We start from the raw sequence: 21,906 nt of genomic DNA, 5'->3' as shown, positions 1-21,906 counted from the left end.
TCTCTCTAGCCTGACTGGAGCCTTCTGAGGAGACAGTGACCTCTCAGGTGACCTGGAGGGAAGTTATCAGTTTGTGCTGTGGAATGCCTGCTCTGCCCTGCCTCCTCTGTGGGAAGCCTGCACAGCTGTCACCCTCCATGACTCTGGATTGCTGGATGGACAATGGCCACCACCCTGGTGTCCACAAGACTTTTCTCTCAGACCTGTTTTTCAGTCTTTCTCAGAGTAATAACCCAGACTGCAGGTTGGGGTCCCACATATTGTGATTTAGGGGAGAGACCGACCCTCACATGGTGGAAGGAAGGCATAGACTTTATAGTTGCCCAGAAATGGCCTCTCAGGCCTGGCTTTCTAGGGCTGGGAAGCACTTTCTAAGGAAAGAAAGTAAACACACTCTAGAGAAAGATATAACAGTGTTTTGAGGATGAGGGAAATCACAAGCTTAGAGGAAAATCTGCACATGCTTATAGTCAGCCATTTTGAATATCTTCTGCCAACTAATGCCCCAGCTCTCCGGTGCTCTAAAATTCTTACAGCACTGATACCCACCCTTGGACCTAGCAAATTCCAGGCAGTCAAGGAAAGTGGCACACATATCCGTTTTGTAGGTCTTTGTATTGCACTCACTTACAACATCCAAGTGGCTCTATCTCTACTGCTAGCAATTCTTGCTGTAGTTCAAAGCCAAGTAACCCCAGAGAACCTACTCCATGGCAAGTCCCAGGCCAAAAGTAAGTTAGTAGTCCTGTATGTCCCAGGTCCTAAGACAATGTCTGTCATATGAGTCATCAATGAATATATTTGAGTGAATGAATATATTAGGAGTAACTATACTTCTTCTGCCTTTAACACAGGATTATGAGGAACCAATGAGATTTACACAGATGAATATTTCTGTCAACTAAATGCTATGTGGTGTCAAGGTATCAACACCAGTCACTCTCATGTTTAACATGTTAGCTCACATGAGTTTATGATTGCTTTCCTTCAGAACAGATGGCTAACACACAAGAGGCCAAAAGTTAGAGCTGAGGTTGGTGCAGGAGGAAGAAGGAATAACGGGAAGAATGTGGCTCAAGCGACTGGGCTCCCGTCTACCATATAGGAGATCCAGGGATCCAATCCTGGGGTCTCTTGCTGAAGGCAAGCTGGTTCATGTGGTGAGCTGGCATGAGCGGAGTCCCGGCCCAAGTAGGATAGCAGGCCCACGTGGAGACCTGATGCAAGCAAGATGATGCAAGAAAAAGAGACACAGAGGAGAGACAGTAAAAGATGCAGCAGAACAGGGAGCTGAGGTGGTACAAGAGATTGAGCAACCCTCTCCCATTCTGGATGGTCCCAGGATTGGTTCCTGGTGCCGACTAAAGAGAAGACAAGCAGACACAGAAGAACACACACCCAATGGACATGAAAGCAGATAGGGAATGCAAACACAATGGGAGAGGGGAGAAATAAATACATAAATCTTAAAAAAAGAAAGGAAGAAGGGGTAAATTCTGGGGTTCTCACACTGGACTCCTGATGCACACCAGCTTGCTCACTCAAGGGTTTGGCAATAAATTAGAATAATGATATTTTTGCTGTTCTCAAGGAAAACTAAGTGAATAGTTGAACTATCTCCATTTTAATCTTCATTCCTACACAGATGGTTTCTGCTGCCTTCTGTCTGCCTACCAGAAGATAACATCAAATGTACCTAGGCCAAACAAACTTGTTTTTCTTTAAGAAAGTCCTTTTCTCTTTTTTTTTTTTTTTTTTTTTACAAAAGTGACTGATGTTTACTGTGAAAAATGCAAACAATGTAAAAGATGTGATGCACAGATCATACCTCACTCCCAGACTCACTGCTCAGGAAGCATGGTTTACAATTTGGTGTGTCCTCTTCTTTTTCCTTTGCCCTTCCCTTAGAGAGTGGCATGGCTGGGAGCTGGGGAGGAGGTGGGGCCAAGCAGATGGCAGGGAGCCAAGGGAGTGGCTGGTGTGCTTAGGAAATTGGCTATGCACAGCGGCTGGGCAAATAAATCAATGTATTGAGGATAATGGGGATCAGGATTTTCACTGTTGGAGAAGGGAATTAAAAATAAGGAAAGGGGGAAGACTAGAGAGAAATCTGAGGTGTTGGGTTGGAACTGGAAATATTAATGTGCACTCATGGCTTTAAAAATAAACACATGCATGAGATATTCACACAGATAGATGTAGATATATGTGTATACGTGTAAGCACACGAGCCTTCTGTAGGCTGAATCTGCCCAGTGTTTCCTCATGTTGAGACTTAGTCAGGCCTTCTTGGCAGGGATCCCATAGAAATGGAGCTCGGCTTTTCTCCGTGCATCTCATCAGGAGTTGCATGATGTTACCTGTGCCCCCACTGCTGATGCTAACCTTGATCACCTGGTCAAAGGGGTGCCTGCCAGGTGGTTTCACCCTAAACTGACTAGTTTTTCTTTTGTCACTGAGAACTATTTCGTGAGGAGCAACTCCTTGGTGTCCATTGTTGACTCCCTGATGGTGGCCAAATTGGTGGCATCTATTATGAGAGAGCACTTTCCCTTCTCCAATTCGTATTAGTAGGGGCCCATGAATTTCTGGAATCAGCATAGCCCAGACACAATGAGAATTCCTTCTTCCTCTTCCTTCCTCCCTCCCTGTTGGAACATCATTTCTGCCACTTAAATAGTCCAGAAAAAGAATAATGAAAGTGGGACTATTCATAGAAAAGGGTAATAGCAAATGTGATTAAATAGTAGAGAGAAGTGGAGGCAGGAGCTCTTTGTTATTAGTCTTCCACCTTTTTCTACAACATTTATTTGAAAATGGATTTTTAGAAAGTTGCATGTGCAATTTGTGTATATGCATACGTGCACACGTATGTGAATTTATGCATATGTACAGGTGTCTTTTTGAATACACATGTAGAAATAGGGCTGGAATCGTCTACTATTGACTTGCTTCCCCCCGTCCCCCGCCCCCCTCCAGGTGCAGTCAAGTTCGGGAACCAGTGCCCTTAGTCAAGGCTCCTGGTAATCACCGGTGGAGCTAGTTAAAAAGGGGCTCCTGCCTTTAACCCTGGCGGCCCAATTCTCCCTGAGCGCGGCCTCTCCTCTGCCCAGCAGGGCAGGGGCTGTGGGGGGCGGGCCCGGCCTCGCGCTCAGCCATGGACGCTGCGCCTGAGCCGTCAGGGCCCAGCCCGGCGCCGCCGCCTTCCTGGACGTCCCGGAGGCCGAGGTGCTGCAGGACGTGCTGCGGGAGCAGTTCGGGCCGCTGCCCAGCTGGCTGCCACCTGCCGGCTCAGGCGTCTGCCCTCGGACGACTCCTTGGCAACCCAGGACGTGCAGTTGGCGCTGGAGCGGCGGCGCGGGGCCAAGGCCAAGGAGCGCGGGCGTCCAGGGCCGTCGCTGCTCCGCCGCCTCCGACCCCTTCCCGCGGGCGGGCTGGCCCTGCCCTCTCAGCCTACCCGGGCAGCCTCGCTCGCCGCGGCTTCAGACCTCCTGAGGTCCCCCTCGAGCGCCTGGTTGGCGGAGGAGAGACGGTGGCTTTGGTGAACTTACCATCCCCAGGCTGCTTTTTGGGCGCTGGGCGGGTGGCCTCCTCACCGCCTAGGCTTGCGCGGGAACGGGGTCCAGGAAGAGGTAAGGGGAGGCTCCAGACAGCTGTGAAAATGTCTCTTGCGGACAGGTGCTTTTAAAGAGCTCATTAGTGCATGTACTTTGAGCCTCAGTTTCCCGACCCTGTGTGCTGTCCAGTGCTCAGGTCGCAAAGGACGCCCCATTCCACCTTTTCCTCTACATTTTGGTCTCAAAGCAAATCCCTGGTGGTGTCCAGGGGAAGCCAGTTTTTCCAGGGCCTGTGTCCTCCAGGGGCAAGGTCGTCAGAGTTCTAGCCCTTTAGAGCTGGGAAAGAGGGTGGTGAGGAGTCATACTCCAGAGAAATGAGGTGCTGGTAGCCCAGGGCCTCTGGCCTCTGACAAAAAAAATGAGGCACCTCAAGCTACGTTTCAAGTGTCATCAACTACAGATTCTTTGGCCTCTATAACATTAGCTCAGCTAGAAAAGTTTGAAGGGTTGGTGGCACAGTGCTTGAGTAGGCAAGGGTGTGTCCATTTTAGTCATCAGTACCATTTACTGATGACTTTCTAAGTGTGCGATGCTTGGTGAGGTATTTTTACTTGTCCATTACATTATTCACCACAAAAAGCTGCAATGGTGGTGTTCCTTACTTTGCAGATAAACAATCTGAGGCTGACTGATTTAAACACCCTATAGGCTTTATAAAGGTAGTGAATGGGGGAGGGGGTTTTCTGTCTGGGTGTAGCTGACTTGGAGTTTTTAACAAAGACTTCCTAGTGCTTCTCTACTACAGTGCAGTGGGTGCCCTCTCCAGTGAGTGGGATTTGGTCAAGGGACGATGTAGACGTACCCCCTGGCTCACCCACAGTGCTGAGTTTTGCTGCTCCTTTTGCCCTGAAAGTCTCTGCCAGTAGAACTACTGTTCTTCAGAATATGCCTGCTTAGATTCACCAGCCAGATAAAAGGGCTGTAGAAATGAGCTTCACAGCCCCTTTCCATGGGTTGGGGATGTATATGTACAAATTACCTTCTCTGTGTCACTGTACCTTTTTGTTTTCTAGATAAAAAGCTCAGTCTTGTTTTTGTCAAACTGAAGGCACGTGTGCCATTCCTTCCGCAAAGCAGGAAGCCTAGCAAAGTTGATATCCTTAAAGGGGCAACTGAATACATCCAAATTCTCAGTGATGTGTTGGAAGGAGCCAAAGATGCTGAGGTAAAGGCTTAAGAATTCAGAATGTCACTAGCTATCATCTAATGAGCCTTTTCTGTGTGCCTGGTACGTGATGTATACTTCCAGTTCGTGTCTGATAATCCTGTCAGCTCGTTCCAATCCCTGTTTTATAGAAGGAGCAACTAAAATTAAGCCCACAGAGCTAAGAAATGTCAAGGCTGGGATTTGGATCCAGGTTTACATGAGCTTTGGTCACATTCCTAACCATCTATATACTTAGCTCTTGTCACTGTCCAGGGCACCTGGATGATAACTGCTAAATATTTAACTGAACCTTGGCATATAGAGAGCCTGCTTTGCAAAATGAAACCCCGGGTATCACCGCCGTTATCAGGGTGGCATAGCTCAGAAGTGTCCAATAGGCATTGGGAGGCTGGACTGGTTTTATGGGCTTGTTCCACAGAAGGTGTGAAAATGGATCAATAAAAGGAAGAAGAGAGACCTTAGAAGTGAGCCCCAGGGAACACCTGTTGGCTAGAGGAAGGAGGAGCCATGAGAAAGAAGCCAAGGTCGGGTAAAAGATCAAGGACGAGAGAGTTTTGGCCACCAAGGGAAGCTGTGAGAAGCTACAGGGGTGCTGAGGAAGCAACCAGATTCAGCATTTGTTAGTGGAGGAGTGGGCTGGAAGTCAACTTGTAGGGAGAGGGTCGAGGGAATATAATTGGTAAAGATTTGGAATCAAACAGAGAGCAGTGACAGAGTTCAAGTTCCAGTCAACCTGCAAGTCTGTTAGAAGAGGGATCAAAAGAATGGAAGCAAGAGAAAAGCCGTCAGATCAAGTGAAGGTCATAGGTTTGTATTTAAAGACAGATGGGGAGAGAGAAAAAAGAGAAGAGAAATATTATGTCAAGTTAGGGCAGAAACAGCCAGGTGTACAATGTATTGCTGAATTGGTTCTTTCCTTCTGCTTGTCCCCCAGTACTGGTCAGGTGTTGCTGGGAGGACACGTCCTGCAATGGGGATGGATTGTCTATTGGCCAAAGTGAATGGTTGGGTTGTGGTGTGGTCACAGTGTTTAGACTTGTGCAGGTGGCTGCCTTAGGTTTTCCTTGTGTTTTGTGCAACAGAAATGATTTTTTTTTTTCAGCTTAAGAGCAGAGCAGTTAAAATTTTCCTATGCTGTAATATTTAGATGCCCAGGGCAGAAGGTCGTAAGATTATAGAATATCAGAATAGTCGACTGAGTAACACTTTTTTCTCTATACCATCAACTTTGCCCTTACTGTTTAAATGAAATGTGGTCAGTTAAACCTCTGAAATATATTGATTTAAATCACCAAAGTTTATCGTATTATACTGTTCGATACCAAATATGCTTCCTAGAAACAAGAACCAGATCTGAACTATAGAACAATACTTCTGCGCCCCATATATCCATGGTTAGAGAATGATCCAGAAGCATCACCCTGCCTGCCAGCTGTACGGTGGGCTTGAAAAACAAGGGCAGGCTCTGGGCAGAGGGCAGCAGTGGCGACTCAGCATACACTTGTCACCAGAGTATGCTGTCTACAACTAGAGTTATCTGCCCCATCAGGAGACTGGTAAAGTATTCCTTCTTAAAGTCATCTAGGTGTCAAAGTCTGTAACTTGAAGTGTGGCTATTTCCATGCTAAAACATTACAACAATTTTGTGAAAATTTACCATGCTGTTCACACCTTGCATTGGTGTGATCCATTTAAAATAGATGAAAGCACACTTATGTAATTGTTCTACTTGCTGTAGTCAATGATTTCATTTGCGGTTCACTCTGTTCCTTGGATTTTAAAAAAGTCTTATTCTAGTAACATGCATACAAAATAAAATGTCTCATTTTAAAAATATTCTTTAAATTTTAAGTTTCCTTTTACTTTCAAGTATGTATATATGTCCATAATGTTGTACTCTAATCACTAAAATCATCACCAACCTTTACCAAAACTTTTCATCATCCCACAGAGAAAATGAGTACATCTTGAGCATTAACTCCTAGTATTACCTACCCCACCCCCCCAATCCCCTGGTAAATGATATTCTAGATTGACTGAGTTTTATTCTAATTATTTCATATCCATGAGATCATACAATATTCTTCTGTGTCTCACTTTTTCACTCAACGTGATGCCTTCAGGGTCTATGCATGTTGTGGCATGATTCAGAATTTCCTTTTTATGCCTGAATAATATTCCATTGTTTATATATCCCTTTTTCTTCATCTGTGGATGGATACTTGGGTTGTTTCCATCTTTGGGCAACTGTAAATAATGCCATTATGAACACTGGTATGAAAATATCTGAGTCCCTGCTTTCATTGCTTTTGGGTATATACCTAGAAGTGAGATTGCTGGGTCACATGGTAGCTCTATACTTTGAGGAGCTGCCAGTTGCCTTCCCCAGTGGCTGCACCATTTTACATTCCCAACAGCAATGAATGAATTTGTTCCTATTTCCACTCATCAGTACTTTGAGTTTTGCTTTTTTCTAATAGTGGCTATTCTAATGGGTATGAATTGGTGTATCATTATGGTTTTGATCTGCATTTTCGTAATGGGTGATAATGAATATTTCATGTGCTTTTTGGTCACTTGTATATTTTCTTGGAGAAATGTCTATTCAAGTATTTTGCCAATTTTAAAAATTGGTTGTCTTTTTAGAGTTGTAGGATTTCTTTATATATTCTAGATATTAAACACTTATTGGATATATGGCTTCCAAATATTTTATCCCCTTGATTAGTTTATGTTTTTGCTTTCATGATAAAAACTAATTTTGATGAAGTCTCATTTATCTTTTATTACTTGTGCTTTGAGTGTAAAGTCTAAGAAACTTTCATCTAACACAAAGTCCTGAAGATGCTTCCTTATGTTTCCTTCTAGGGGTTCTATAGTTCTGGCTCTTATATTAGGTCTATGGTCCATTTTGAGTTTTTTTTTGTATATGCTATGAGGTATAGGGGTGAACTTTCATTCTCTTGCACATGGACATCCTGTTTTCCCAGAATGATTTGTTGAAGAGGCTCTTCTTTCCCTATTGACAGGACTTGGCAACCTTGTTAAATTAGTTGATCATAGATGTAAGGGTTAATTTCTGAACTGGGTTAGATTCCATAGTCTTTATTTGTGTAAATACCATGCTGCTTTGATGACTGTAGCTTTGTAATAAGTTTTAAAATTGGGAACTGTGAGTCCTCCAACTTGGTGGTTCTTCTTCAAGATGGTTTTGGCTATTCAGGGGCCTTTACTCTTGTATATAAATTTGGCGATTGGCTTTTCCATGTCTACAAAGAAGTCTGTTGAAATTGACTGGGGTTGCCTTGAATCTGTAAATTTCTTTGTGTAAAATTGACATATTAATGACATTTAGTCTTCTAATGCATGAACACAGAATGCCCTTCCATGGTCATCTTGGAATTTTTAGCAATGTCTTATAGTTTTCTGTAGAAGTCCTTTACATCCTACGTTAGATTTTTTTTTTCCTTTCCCATAGATATTTGATCCTTGTGGTGCTATTGAATGATTGTTCATTATTAGTGTATATCATCACTACTGCCTTTTGCATATTGATCTTGCACCATACTGCTTTGCTGAATTCATTTATTAGTTCCAGTAGCTCTATGGTTCTTCCCTCCCAGCCGCCCCTCAATTTTTTTTTATATAGGATAATGCAATCTACAAATCAGGAAAGTTAATTTTTCCTTCTCAACTTAGATGGCTTTTCTTTCTAAGGCCTAATTTCTAGCTAAAATTTCCAGTACAATGTTGAATTAATAGGGGGGAAAGTGGACGTCCTTGTCAGGTTCCTGATCTTAGAGGGGAAAAAGCTTTCAGTCTTTCACCATTAATTATATTAGCTGTGAGTTTTTCATAGATGCCCCCTTTCATGTTGAAGTTTGCTTCTGTTCGTAATTTTGAGTGTTCTTGTGAAGGAGGAGTGCTGGATTTTACCAAACACCTATTCTGCATCAACTAAGATGATCATTTAGCTTTTCCCCCTTGATTCTGTTAAAGTGGTATATTACATTAATTTTCTTATGTTGACCCACCCTTGCATACCTGTTAGGAATCCCACTTGATCATGGTGTATAATTTTAATATGCTGTTGGATTCAGCTTGCTAGTATTCTGAAGATTTCTTCATCACTATTAATAAGGGATATTGGTGTATAGTTTTCTCTTGCAGTATCTTTATCTGGCTTTGGCATGAGGATGATACTGGCTTCCTATGTGTTAGGGAGTGTTCCTTCCTCTTTAGCTGTTTTTGGGGTGTGGGGAAGTGTTTGAGCAGGTTTTGTGTTCATTGTTCTGGAACACTGGTAAAATTCCCCTGAAGCCACTTGCTCCTAGGCTCTTCTTTGGGAGATGCTTACTGATCTGATTTCTTTACTAGTTATTGGATCACTGCTATCTATTTCTTCTTGAGTCAGTGTAGGTAGTTTGTGTTTCTAGGACTTTGTTCATTTCATCTAGGTTTTTCTATTTATTCCCGTGGGGCTAATGGTAGTCTTTTTTCATTTCTGATTTTCTTCCCCTCTTTCCCTCTTTCTACCCCTTTCTGGCCCCTTTCCCTCTCCCTTCTAGATAAATTTTTTTTTTTTCTTCAGAGAACCAACTTCTGGTTGATTTCTATTTAATTCTCGTTTACTGCACTCTAATGTCTATTTCCTTTCTTCTGCTTGTTTTGAGATAAGTTGTTTTTCTAGATCCTCAAGTTTTGAGGTAAGGTCTCTGACTTAAGACCTTTCTTCGTATTTAAGCATTTAGAGGTAAACATTTCCCTCAGCACTGCCTGTTCATCCCTTAAGTTTTTGTATGTTGTGTGTTCACTTTCATTCACATCAAATCACTTCCTAACTTGCCTTGTGACTTATTCTTTAACCCGTTGGTTGTTTAATTTCCACATTTGTGAATTTTCCATTTTTCCCTCAGATATTTCTAGTTTCATTCCATTATGTTCAGAGAAGATACCTTGTACGACTTCAATATTTTTGAATATTCATAAAAGAATATTCTTTTATGACCTAAGATATGGTCTACCCTGGAGAATAAGCCATTTGTATTAGAGAAGAATGTATACTCTGATGTTGGATGAAGTGTTCTGTATATGTTTGTTAGGTCTAGTTGGTGGAGAGTATAGCTCAATTCTTCTATTTCCTTATTGATCTTCTGACTAGATGTTCTAGACATTATTGAAAGTGGTATAGGACTCAGACTTGGCCCAGTGGTTAGGGCATCCGTCTACCACATGGGAGGTCCGCGGTTCAAACCCCAGGCCTCCTTGACCCGTGTGGAGCTGGCCCATGGGCAGTGCTAATGCGCACAAGGAGTGTCGTGCCACGCAGGGGTGTCCCCCGCATAGGGGAGCCCCACGTGCAAGGAGTGCGCCCCACAAGGAAAGCCATCCAGCGTGAAAAAAGTGCAGCCTGCCCAGGAATGGCACCGCACACATGGAGAGCTGACACAACAAGGTGACACAACAAAAAAGAAACACAAATTCCCATGCCGCTGACAACAACAGAAGTGGATAAAAAGTCGGAGCGGATAAAGAAGATGATGCAGCAAATAGACACAGAGAACAGACAACTGGGGTGGGGGTGGGGAGGAAGGGGAGAGAATAAATAAATAAATCTTAAAAAAAAAAAAAAGAAAGTGGTATAGTGAAATTTCCTAATGTAGAACTGTTTATTTTGTTTATTTCTCCCTTCAAATCTGTCAATATTTGCTGAATATATTTTAGGAGTCTGCTGCTAAGTATATGTATCACTGTCTAGTTGTGTTGACCCCTTTACCAGTATATAATGACCATCTTTGTCCCCCATAGCTGCTTTGACTTAAGGTCTATTTTATGTTATTAGTATAGCTATACCAGCTCTGTTTTGTTGTTGTTGTTGTTTTTGAGGTATTAGATTGAACCCAGGACCTTGTATGTGGGAAGCCAGTGCTCAACCACTGAGCTTCATTGGCTGTCCTGAGTTGATTTTTTTGTTTTGCTTGTGTTTTAGTTCGTTTTAGGAGGTACTAGGGACTGAACCTGGGGCCTCCCGTGAGGGAAGCAGGTGGTCAACCACTTGAATCACGTACATTTCCCTCCCTTCCCCTTTTTTTATATTACTTCTTGCATGGCATATTTTTTTTCCTCTATCACTTCACTTTCAACCTACTTATGCCTTTTGAATTTAAGATGAGTCTCTTGTAGACAGCATATAATTAGGTAATACTTTATCCACTTTTGCCAATCTCTGCCTTTTGACTGGGGAGTTTAATGTACTTACATTCAAGTAACTGCTGATAATGCGGAACTTTCTTTTGCCATTTTCCTATTTTGAATTTGCAAGTTATATATATATATATATATATTTTTTTTTTTTTTTTTTTTGACCCTCAATTCTTTTAATGCCTACTCTCATATTTGGCTTTTGGTACTATGCCATTTTGAAAAACATTTCTTTGATGATATTTTTCATGTGTTTACTTGGTGATTAACCTGTGGAGCTGAAATTTAACATCTTAATTCTAACAATCATTTAATTTGGTACCTATTTCAATAGCATCCACATTTACCATTCCTGTTATCTATTCTCTATCTGTTCTTATTAATTTGCATTTTAGGTGCTGCGGTAAGAGTTAGGGTTGCGTACCATTAAATACGACAGCACTGGAGTAACTGCCCCTATGCTTACCTCTACCAGGAGTCTCTATTTCTCTATGCCGCTTTGAACCACTGTCTAAAGTCCTTCCCTTTTACTCTAAATAGCTCCCTTTAGCATCGCCTGTAGGGCAGGTCTAGTGGGGGTGAATTCCCTCAGCTTTTGTTTATCTGGAAATGTCTTATTTTCTCCCTCATTTTTGAAAGGAAGTCTCACTGGATATAAAATTCTTGGTTGGCATTTGTCGTTTTGCAGCACGCAAAGTATTTCAACATAGTGCCTCCTGGCCTCCACCGTTTCTGGTGAGCTGCACACTTAATCTAATTGAGACTCCATTGCACATAACATTGCTTTCCTCAGGCAACTTCAGAACATTCTCCTTGTCCTTTGCTTTCCCCAGTTTGATCAGGATGTGACAGGGTGTATTTCTTCAACTTTATTCTGTTTGTTCTCTGAGCTTGTTGGATATTCATATTAACGTCTCTAGCTGAGTCTAGGAAGTTGTTGTTTCTTTGAACTTTCCTTCTCCCCTCTTCTTCTGGGACCCCCAGAATGCAAATATTGGTGTGCCTGATGGTATCCCAGAGGTCTCTTGGGCTATTTTTGCTTTTTTGAATGCTTCTCCACCTGACTCACTTGTCTTGTGTTTAGGTTCATTGATTCATTCTTCAGCCAGCTCTGATCTGCTGCTGAAAGCCTCCTGGGAATTTTTCATATTCGTTATTGTGGTCTTCAGCAGTTCTGTTTGGTTCTCTTTTAAAACTTCTGGCTCTTTGAGATTCACATGTTCATTTTTTTTTTTTTTTTTTAATTCCCAGAAGCCTTTCATTTCTCCCGCCCCACCCCCTTCATCTCCTTGAGCAAATTGAAGGTCACTTTAAGTCTGTCTAGTACATCCACAGTCAGGTCATCTTCACTGTCTTCTGGATTTGTATCTCTTTTCTTTGAATGCACCATTGTTTCCAGTTTCTTTGATTTCTCATGGCATACTATACATACTCATATATCAATGTTAGCTCAGACTTATTCCTTGACCTGTTTCTTGACTTTGTATCCAGCTCATGATATGACAGGTTTTCTTGTGTTTCAGGAGATAAGAAAACCAAATAAACCTTAGCAGAAACCCTTTCAGCAGTTTGCAAACTGGATATGCATTGGCTGGACTCTCTGCAGGGGTGAGCCTTCTGATCAGGGAGGTCAGCACGTGGTGAATGCACAGTGCAGGGGCCTCCCTGTCTCTTCTGGCCTGTGTCTTGTGCTGGGCTTGTGCTTGCTAGTGGTGTTAGGGGTTCCCTGTTTATGGGAGTGTGAAAGCCCCCTGTCCTCTACTTCTCAGGCCACAGACATCCTCCCTCTCCCTGGTGTTCCCCTGCATGGGGTAAAGCAGGCCAGCCTTGGCAGCCTTTGCCCCAGCCACTGGCCTCCATTGTTTCTCTCACTGCCTTTGTAGTCTCCAGTTGCTTTTCCCTGGTTGGCACATTCTGGGAAGAGGCAGGGGGTGCACCAGTGAGGAATGTCCTAAGTTGGTCTTTGCCAGCTGGAGCAAGGCCAGGGCCCCACAAAGGGAGCACTGGTTTGCTCCAAACTGCCCTGAGGGAGGGGACAGGGTGGGTGCCTAGACCTGCTTCTATGGCTCCCCAAAGCTGTGCTTTCTTGACTTGGCATTTGCCTACCAAATGCATCCCCTCCACTGTCTTCCCGCAGCTCTGAAGAAGTATGTCGTCTTTTAAGTCTCTTCTGCTGCTTCTGTCCAGCGTGGGCTAGAACACTGGCAGCTCTCAGCACTGGGTGCCTAGTGGTTTGAAGTAGCTAATCCAAAGGAGCATTTGGACCATTCTCTTCCTCCCACCCCCTGGATCTTGGAACTAGCTTTTGTCCCCTTCTGGCATCAGCAAATTATGCCAAGGGCTGTACCCCTCTGCTGCCTGCCACGAGAATGGGGGTTGGATGGTTGTAACAGCTGTGTGGCATGTGTGATTCACTGGCATTTATTTCCATGTACGAGCATTTTCTCCCCATTGTTCCCTGGATGCTGTACGGCATTCTACTGGACTCCAGAGTTTGGAAATAGTTGATTGAGACAGTTACTGTCTAATACTTCTCAGAACTTCTTTGCCGTCTTCCCACAATTTTTTGGCTGCCCTTTATTTGACTAAAGGTTCCTGGCTCTGGTTAGAGTCCTGTCCAGCTTATCCAAAGGGGGTGGCTATGTAAGGTTTTCAGGATCCTGGTCAGACACCCTAACTGGAAACCCGGTGCCAGCTGATACGCCACATTGGACTGAATGCTGGTGTGCAGAAGGGCCTAAGATTTGGGAGGCAGTTTGCAGAGTAGTTTCCTCTTCCTGCCCTTGGAGAGGACCTGGGAAGTAGAATCCTGGTGCTGGCAAGGATGGGCATTTATTTTGGGAGGCTGGGGGTAAAAACAGGTAGTACAAAATCAACGTCGCTGGAAGGCAAAGTCCTTAAAGTATATGAGAATTTGCTGATCGCGGGGATGGAGATTGACTTGTGTGGCCAGAGCAGGTTCACTTGGGGACTGAATTGGCAAGGATGTGTCCTGATAGAGGGACTAGAGCTGTGTGTAGCCACAGCATGTGGTTTTGCTGGAGATGGGGATTAAAAAAAGTCCAGAAGAGGCTCATGTAGAACTGATGGAGTTTCAGGATGGAGGCTTTTACTGTGTAGGGGTTGGGTATTGCTGGGTGGTAAAGGTGTTTGCTGCCTCACTTTATTTATTCTTTGTCACGCATGGCTGTGAGGTGAGTATGTCTCATCATTCAAGAGTGTAACTTTTGTTCAGAATTGTCTTTGATGTTGTCGAGGCTGTGTCTCTGGAAAAGGGTCACTCAGGAAGTGGATGTAGCCCAGGCCACTGAGCTCCCGCCTATGACGTGGGAGGTCTGTGGTTGACCATAGAAGACTACGACCTAGTGTGATGGATAGGTGGGGATTTTGACACAACGGGATGATGCAACAAGAGATACAAGAAGAAAAAAAACATAATAAGAGACACAACAAAATCTTGGAGCACAGGTTCCCAGTGCCTCCCAAAGAAAATGAACAAGACAGCAAGATGATGTGACCGGCGGGCGCAACAAGGTGATGTAAAGAGATGATGCAAGAAGAGACACAAGAAGAAGAAACATTGAGACATACATAGCAGGGAAAGGAGGTGGCTCACGTGATTACGCACTGCCTTCCCATACCAGAGGTCCCGGGTTCAGTTCCTGTGTGCCTCCTAAAGACACAGGACACAGAAAGTGCAAAGAACGTGGGGGTGGGAAGAAATAAATCTTAAAAAAAAAAAATAAGCCATTCAGTTTTGGAGTGAGATGCCATGAGAGCTGGGGGCACATATGGATGAAGACCCTGCGTGGGGCCTGGATAAGGCAGAATCAAAGATTCAAGTGTTGGCATGTCCCAGGAGCTTCCTTGGAAAGCTGCTGAGAGGAGGCTGCTCTGTGGGTGCTGGAGTCCCACTAACCCCCTCCTCAGGTTGTGATCATCGGTGCATAAAACTGATCACTGGGGAAACTTCCTTGAACAGTTTAAGCTCTGAATTGAGATGGCTTAGACAGTTGGGAAAAACTTATTAGCACCCTGGAAACACCCTGAAGCCTCCTTGTCTCTCCTTTTCCCAGGTAGGAGCTACTTGTGACAGGAAAATTTCCCCCCTGAAGCTGCCCTAGGCTTCTGCTTGGGGAGCAGCTCATCTGCTCCAGCGTTCCCTCAGGGCAGGGCTTCTTAACAAGGGGCGGAGAACTTGAAACTCGGACATTCCTGTGGGGATATGTCAGTGTGGGTGTGATATATTTATTAAATAGTACACAGTATAGTGTGGACTTCGTAAGGGGTCTGTGATTTTCACCTGACTAGCAAAGGAGTCCATGGAACAGGAAAAGTTAAGAATCTCTGACCATGGGAGGCTCACAGGGCATATTCTGAGGAGTTTGGCTAGAAGAGTATTCCAAACTGAACTTTGTTTTGATGGAGATGTTCTCTGGCTTGTCAGAGTCCCCACCCACCCCTTATTGTATCTCACTAGCCCATTCGACTTCTTCAGATATCTGACTTTGTAGCCCTGGACTAAGGACGTTAGCGCTCAGAGGGAAGGCTGTTCCAGTGGTTCACTGGGCTCTGAGACTTGACTGTTTCTCAATCCTTGGGGGTGGTTTAAGGGCTGGTGCTGGGGTGGTATGTGCTCTGGAACTTTTCTGGCAGTTTGAAAAGGTGGGGGATCCAGAGCATGTAGATGGGATGGAAGTAACCTTGGAGTGATGCCCCTTCCAGTGGTGGATTCTCCAGGCTGGGGCCACTGAGCAAGTGATGAAACCAGACACCCAAGGGAGACTCTTAAGGCTGAATCTGACTGAGATAAGAAAATGTCAGAGGGAACACAGGCTTCTATCTCTTGAACATGAGAGGGAGATTCCCTTTGTTGGAACTCATTTTTCTATGGGGGGGAATTGAATTAATTGTGGAAGTAGGTTTATGGTATGAAGTCTGGCATGTTGGACAAGAACTCTCACTGGTGTGTGCTGCCCAAGCTTGTCAGTGAGCTGAGCATAATTTGAAAGAGCCACAAATTCTATTTCTGACGTCCTGGGCCTGGTGGTTAAGTTGACTGAAGTTAGTCCTCATCCATCCTAGTGGACTTCTAGAGGAAATGTTTCTAGGAGACACTAGGAGAGGCTTTATAAAAGGCATGTCTCGTTTGGTATAGCTGTGGTGTCCAGAACAGATCAGGGACAAAATGACTCCAAGAAGTATGTTAATAGTAGATCTCTTAATGGGAGGAGTAGAGGGTTATAAATACCAGATTATTTTAGGGACTCTTCTTGTCCTCTTTGTATTACTTCCTTTCTCTTTGGAAAGATTTACCCTTTTTTTTTTTTTAAGATTTATTTTTTTAAATTTCTCTCCCCCCACCCTGTTGTCTACTCTGTGTTGAGGGGGTTTGGGGGGAGAGGACCCAAGTGGCAGAGTCCCCCAGCATTGTGTGATCTGCACCGGGAGCCCAGGAAGAGACTAAGGCTCTATCAGGCTTGGTGGCCAAACCCCTACTTGTTATGAGGGGTTTGGGGAAGGATCATTTGTGTAGCTTTCCCTCTGGATGTGGGAAGGCCTGGCTATGGCCACAATGCCTGGTTCTGGTCTCTGGTTCCTGCTGGACTTTCATGCACCCAAAACATGATTGTCAGTTATGAACATGATTAGATGGGAAGAAATGTAACTTTACTTTCTGTAGCATCCTCAGCTTGTCAATGAGTTCCCTGATAAACCCTTATAATTCAGATGATAGGAACCTCTAACTTGCCCCTTTAAGGCCCATCATCTTTGAGTAAATAAAGAACTGTGTTCAGAATTTAAAGTCAATGTCTGAATCCTTGTGGGGGTTCTTTGCCTCTTAAGCATCCTCTGTCTTTCCTCAGTCCAGTGATGAATATATGTACACAGAGGATGGAATGAGAGTCAGTGATGTGTTGGGCAAAGGATGTAGTAATAATGTTACATACTGATATACTTTAATCTGACAAGCTCCACTCAATGTAAACTAGTGGACTAGGAAATTTGAGTTAAAGCATTTGATTGTAATCAGTGAGTTTCTTCATGGTTTCTAATATCTGAACTGCCTGATTATGATTTGAGTGACTATCTTTTTAATCATGGATTCACTTTTGAAGTAGAAATTTCAGAAAATTTAGAAGACTCAGTGATCTTACCACCCTGGTGGAACCACTGATGGAAAAACTCTAAATGTTGCTTTTTTCCCTATACAACCGAGTTAAGTTTTCTGAGGGTACATAACACTGTGTCCTGTTTTCTTTTATCATTGGCATGTTCAGAGACTACTTATATAATCGCTCTAACAAATTTTAGTAGACCACCAAATAGACAGTTCTCTGCCATTTAAATTGGCTTGTTTTCTTCTCAAACATGGCAAATAACTTGACATGGTTTGCCCTTTCTCTGTTTGTACTTTTGTTTTTCAGGATAGATCCTGAGAAGTGGAACTCCTGAGTCGTGGGGTGTAGGTACGCCCTATGACTTGATGTACGATACCACCTTCTAATACCAAAAGGCTCCTGACCTCCTCACATCCTAGCCAGCAGCGGGATATATTAAAGTGATGGGACTTTAATGGGTACAAAATGGTAACTTTAAATTGAAGCATCTATTGCTGAAGGTAAATGTACTACATTTTGGTTAGTTACATTTCTTCTGTCTGCTTTTATCCTTTAGCCATTTACAATTGGTTTTCTTCTGTTTCAGCCTTCCCCAAGTATGAAAAGTGAAAAGGCCCAGAGCTGCCTTCTAGAGAAAAGTATGTTCAGTCTTCAAAGTTTTAGAGTCTCTGACAATTTAATAATTACCTTTTAAATGACCTTGCTTATCACAAATGTACACAACTCTATTTGTATCTTAACTTTCTAACTTGAATAAATAAGCTTCAGGGCCTATAGCCCTTGCAGTGTCCCCCCGCTCCCCTCCCACTCTTTGGGGTTCTCTATCTTCTCTAGGACTTACACCTAATATCTTATTCTATTTTCATCACTTAGGAATAAGTGACTGTAACCCTTCTGGGGAAACTAAACTTTAATAGGAATAAAAATGTTAGCTATAGTTGTACACTTTGACCAAATGGAGTGAGAATTTAGGGCTCTCTAAATAAATACGCAGCCAGGGCTATATGGCACAATTGTGCAAGTTAGACACCCAAGGGCCTTGACCATGAAGACAGTCTTCACTTTTCACAATAACTAACAATGATGCAGGACTTAATGTCTGCTGGGTTTTGTTCACCATGCTTTGTACATGCTAATTTGTTTTCACTACAATCCTATGAAGTAGGTACCACTATCCCTGTCTTACACATGAACAAACTGGCACAGAAAGGCTGAAAGGCTTAGGTCTTGCTCAAGGTCACATAGAAAGTGACAATTACTTTGGTAACAGCTACCTGCTGGTCAAAATTCCAAATGCCTCATCTCTGGCAATACCTACAGTTGCTTAAATTTAACGTGCCCTACAGCCTTACCTCTAAAGAGGGGTTTTGGCTTTCTATCTTTTGGATTTGGGGCATTTGTTCATTGGGGCCAGTGAATAGAAACAGAAAAGAATGGAAGAAGGATCAGGGAGAGCCAACTTTCTTCATTAGAGAAGAAACGGTGCTGTCCACGGAAGAAAGGAAGGGAGGAGGAAGGCTAGGGGCTCCTGATGGTATAAGACTAAGTTGGTTAAAGACTTGCAAAACTTCCCAAGGTGTTGGAAGTGGGAGTTGTTTTGAACATGGGATTGTGTGTCACTGGGTCTCAGGGCAAGGACAAGGAGGCCCCTACTGACGTCATACGCCCTAAGTGGGATCTGTGGAATGAGACCAGTCTGCTGGTTCTAGGCTACTGAGGGGCACTGGGATAACTAAGAGAACCAGAGTCCTGGGAACAAAATGCTCTGGTCTTTTGTTCAGAGGCATTAGCCCTAAGGCTCAACACTGACTCCAAGAATAACAACTCTGGAATATAGTGAGTCCTGCTGGGAAGTCATCACTGGAAAAGTTCTGAAACCTTCCTGTACCTTCCACCGGACTGGGAGGGAGGAACTAATAATGATGTAGCCTGGATCCCACTCCCAATGCCATGAAAGCCTTTTGTATCATCAAGGCTGAACACGGTTCTAGCTATAGCCCTTGACATTTAGAGCTTCCATGAAGGTGGAAATTGAAATCCGGGGGTCCTCACTCCCGCTCCCCTGTCCCTGAGCCTGTTGGTTATCCTCTGGTATGGCTGGAGTTATAGTTGCTCATTGTCACACTTTATTCAGTAATTGGACCATAAGTACTTGGGGTACCACTTTATTTGCATGACAACCCTGAGGTGTAGGATAGGAGGAGGGCATGCACTGTTACCCCTTTCTCCTTATGCCATAAAGTCACTGGAACTGAGTCTGGGGCTCCAGGCTCTGGACTTTCTGTTCTTTCCACAGGCCTCACCACAGAGTTGGTTGAATGTTCATTTATGTGGAGGGTGGCGTCTCTAGGACATCTAGACATAGAATTAGCCACTGACTTGGTTTGAAAGCACTGTCTTGCCTCTTATTAGAGAAGTTGTAGGCTTACATCCTGCTGAAGAGTTCCCATATACTACCCCCCATTAACACTTCTAGCCTTCTTAATCTTAAATTGAGTTCCCTGAAATGCAGACTCTGAGACAGACCTTTAAGTAGTAGTTATTATGTGAAGCACCAACAGGGCAGAGGGAGGAAAAGCCCGTCAAAGATGTATACCTGAGCAGGCTACTGCTGTGGGCAACTCTGGGAGGCACTGTGGAACGTGCCCCAGCGTTGTCCCCCCAGCACTCAGGGATGAGGAAGCCAGGTGTATACTAAGCCTGACCATCATTGAACTTGGCCAGATCCCAGGGCATGTGGCTTCCTCTAGCACTTCCAGCCTGCCCTGGGGGAAGGCCAGCCAGAATAGGGCCTTGTCACCCTCAGATCCTAGGCAAGATTGTCTACTACTGTGAAACAAATCACAACCTTAGCAACTTAAAACAACATGTTTTTCTCAGTGTCTGTGGGTTAGGAGTCTGTTTGAGCAGTCTAGCTGTATCTTCTGTTTTGAGGTCTCTCACAAGGCAAAATTCAAGGTGTCAGTCAAAGCTGCGGTCTCGTCTAAAAGCTTGACGGGAGTTGTAACTGGGAAACTCACTTCCTCTGGGACTCTTTGGCTGAGGGCCTCTGTTTGTAGCTGGCTGATGGCTGGAAATTGTCCTCTGTTCCTTGCCACATCGGCCTTTCCAATATGACCACTGGCCTAACCAAGGCATGAAAGCCGACAAGGCCCTAGAGTGTGACAGGATGATGAATTTTATGTAACCTACACAGAAGTGACATCCCATTCCCTCTGCTATGTTCTATGGGTTAGAAGCAAGTCACAGGTCCTGCTGGCATCTCGGGAGGGATTCTGTAAGGATGTGAAGACCAGGAGGTGGGGGCCACTGAGCCATCTTAGAAACCACGTAGCATGGGTGCTGCTGGGGTTTCCTGTACTTCCATCTACTCTCCATAAGTGACTCCTGGCTAGAAACAGTTGTCAAAAAGATTTGGAGGTTGAAAAACTTGCAAATCAATCAAATGTAACACTAAAATCCTGACCTGGCCTTTGGTGGCTAGTCAAATGTGACTTTTTGGGTTCTGATACTACTTTCCTGTGCTTTGCTGTGCCTAGTTGAAGGCCAGGCCTCTCCCACTTTCTGCTGTAGGAGCTCTGAATCTTCATGGTCTCACAGGTATACCCTGTGGAGCCAAACAGTGATGGTTCTCATTGAATTTCAAGGTGAGTTTGGAATTGTGTGGATGTGTCTGAGTGTCGGGGGGAGGGCATGGGACCTTCAAGGAAGATTTTCTGGTGTGAAAACTAATACAAAGAAGGAAGAAGTCTCATTTCTTGTCTCACAGATGAAAAATTCCTAAGGACATGGACTTGTGCCACTTTCTCAGCACCTGTAATCAGGTGGTGTCTGGGAGGAGCTGGACACTTTAAAACTTTGTGCCATTTCATATAACACTTCCCATCTGAACCACTTCTGCGTATATAACACGCAGGTAGTAACTACACAGTGTGCTGCTGCCACCACCATCCATTGCCAAAACTTCCCTCCCCCTAACCAGCAGCTGTGTGCTAGGGATTAGCAGCCCATTCCCCACTCCCGCCTCTGGTAGCCTGTCATTGTTCCATGTGAATGTGTAGTCTAGTTATTTTGGGAGTGACTGTACAGTATGTCCTCTTGTGTCTGGCTTGTTTTACTCAACATGTCTTTGGTGTTCACCCATTTTGTGGTATGTATAAGCATTTGGATGGACTTTTTTTTTTTAAGATTTTTCCCCACGCCCACCCTCACCCTGCTGTTTCTGCTGTTTCCATTCGCTGTGTGATCTTGTGCATCTATTTCCTCTTTGCTCTCTTCTCGTCTTTCTCTAGGATTCAGAAGGTTTCGATCCTGGGGACCTCTGATGTGGAGAGTGGTTCCCTGTCAGTTGTGCCTCCTCAATTCCTGGTCTCTGCTGTGCTTTACTTTGACTCTCCCCTTCGTCTCTCTCTCGTTGTGTCATCTTGGTGTGTGACCCAGTAGGGCAGGCACTCGGCTGGCTGCAGGCACGCTTTCTCTTTTCACCAGGAGGTCCCAGGGAGTGAACCTGGGTCCTCCTGTATGGTAGGCAGGGGTCTTATCACTTGAGCCACATAGGCGTCCCTGGATGCAGGTTTTTTAATACCTGGTTCTGTTAGAGGACAGTCATTCCTTCCTCCACCCCAGCTCCCCTTTTCCCCTCATTTTCCTTTATAGAGAAGTATGGTGTTGCCAGTGTGTTACACTGCTTTTGTTAAAAAATCACATTTAATAAAATCTTAGGGTAGCAGCCTTAAATCTGAAACACAGCAGCATGTAGAAATGAGATAACCTAGAGCAGCTTTGCTCTTGTCTCTGA

General features: G+C 44.1%; 1 pseudogene; it reads left to right on the top strand.

Moving 5' to 3' along the window:
- LOC131273744 (factor in the germline alpha-like) overlaps positions 1 to 15,110 on the top strand; it is a 40,958-nt pseudogene extending 25,848 nt beyond the window's left edge.
- Positions 15,111 to 21,906: the final 6,796 nt, after the last annotated feature.

This window comes from Dasypus novemcinctus, chromosome 17 (genome assembly GCF_030445035.2).
Source record: "Dasypus novemcinctus isolate mDasNov1 chromosome 17, mDasNov1.1.hap2, whole genome shotgun sequence".
NCBI lineage: Eukaryota > Metazoa > Chordata > Mammalia > Cingulata > Dasypodidae > Dasypus > Dasypus novemcinctus.
Note: the sequence above shows the minus strand (reverse complement) of the source record. Positions and strands in the feature narration are given on the sequence as shown.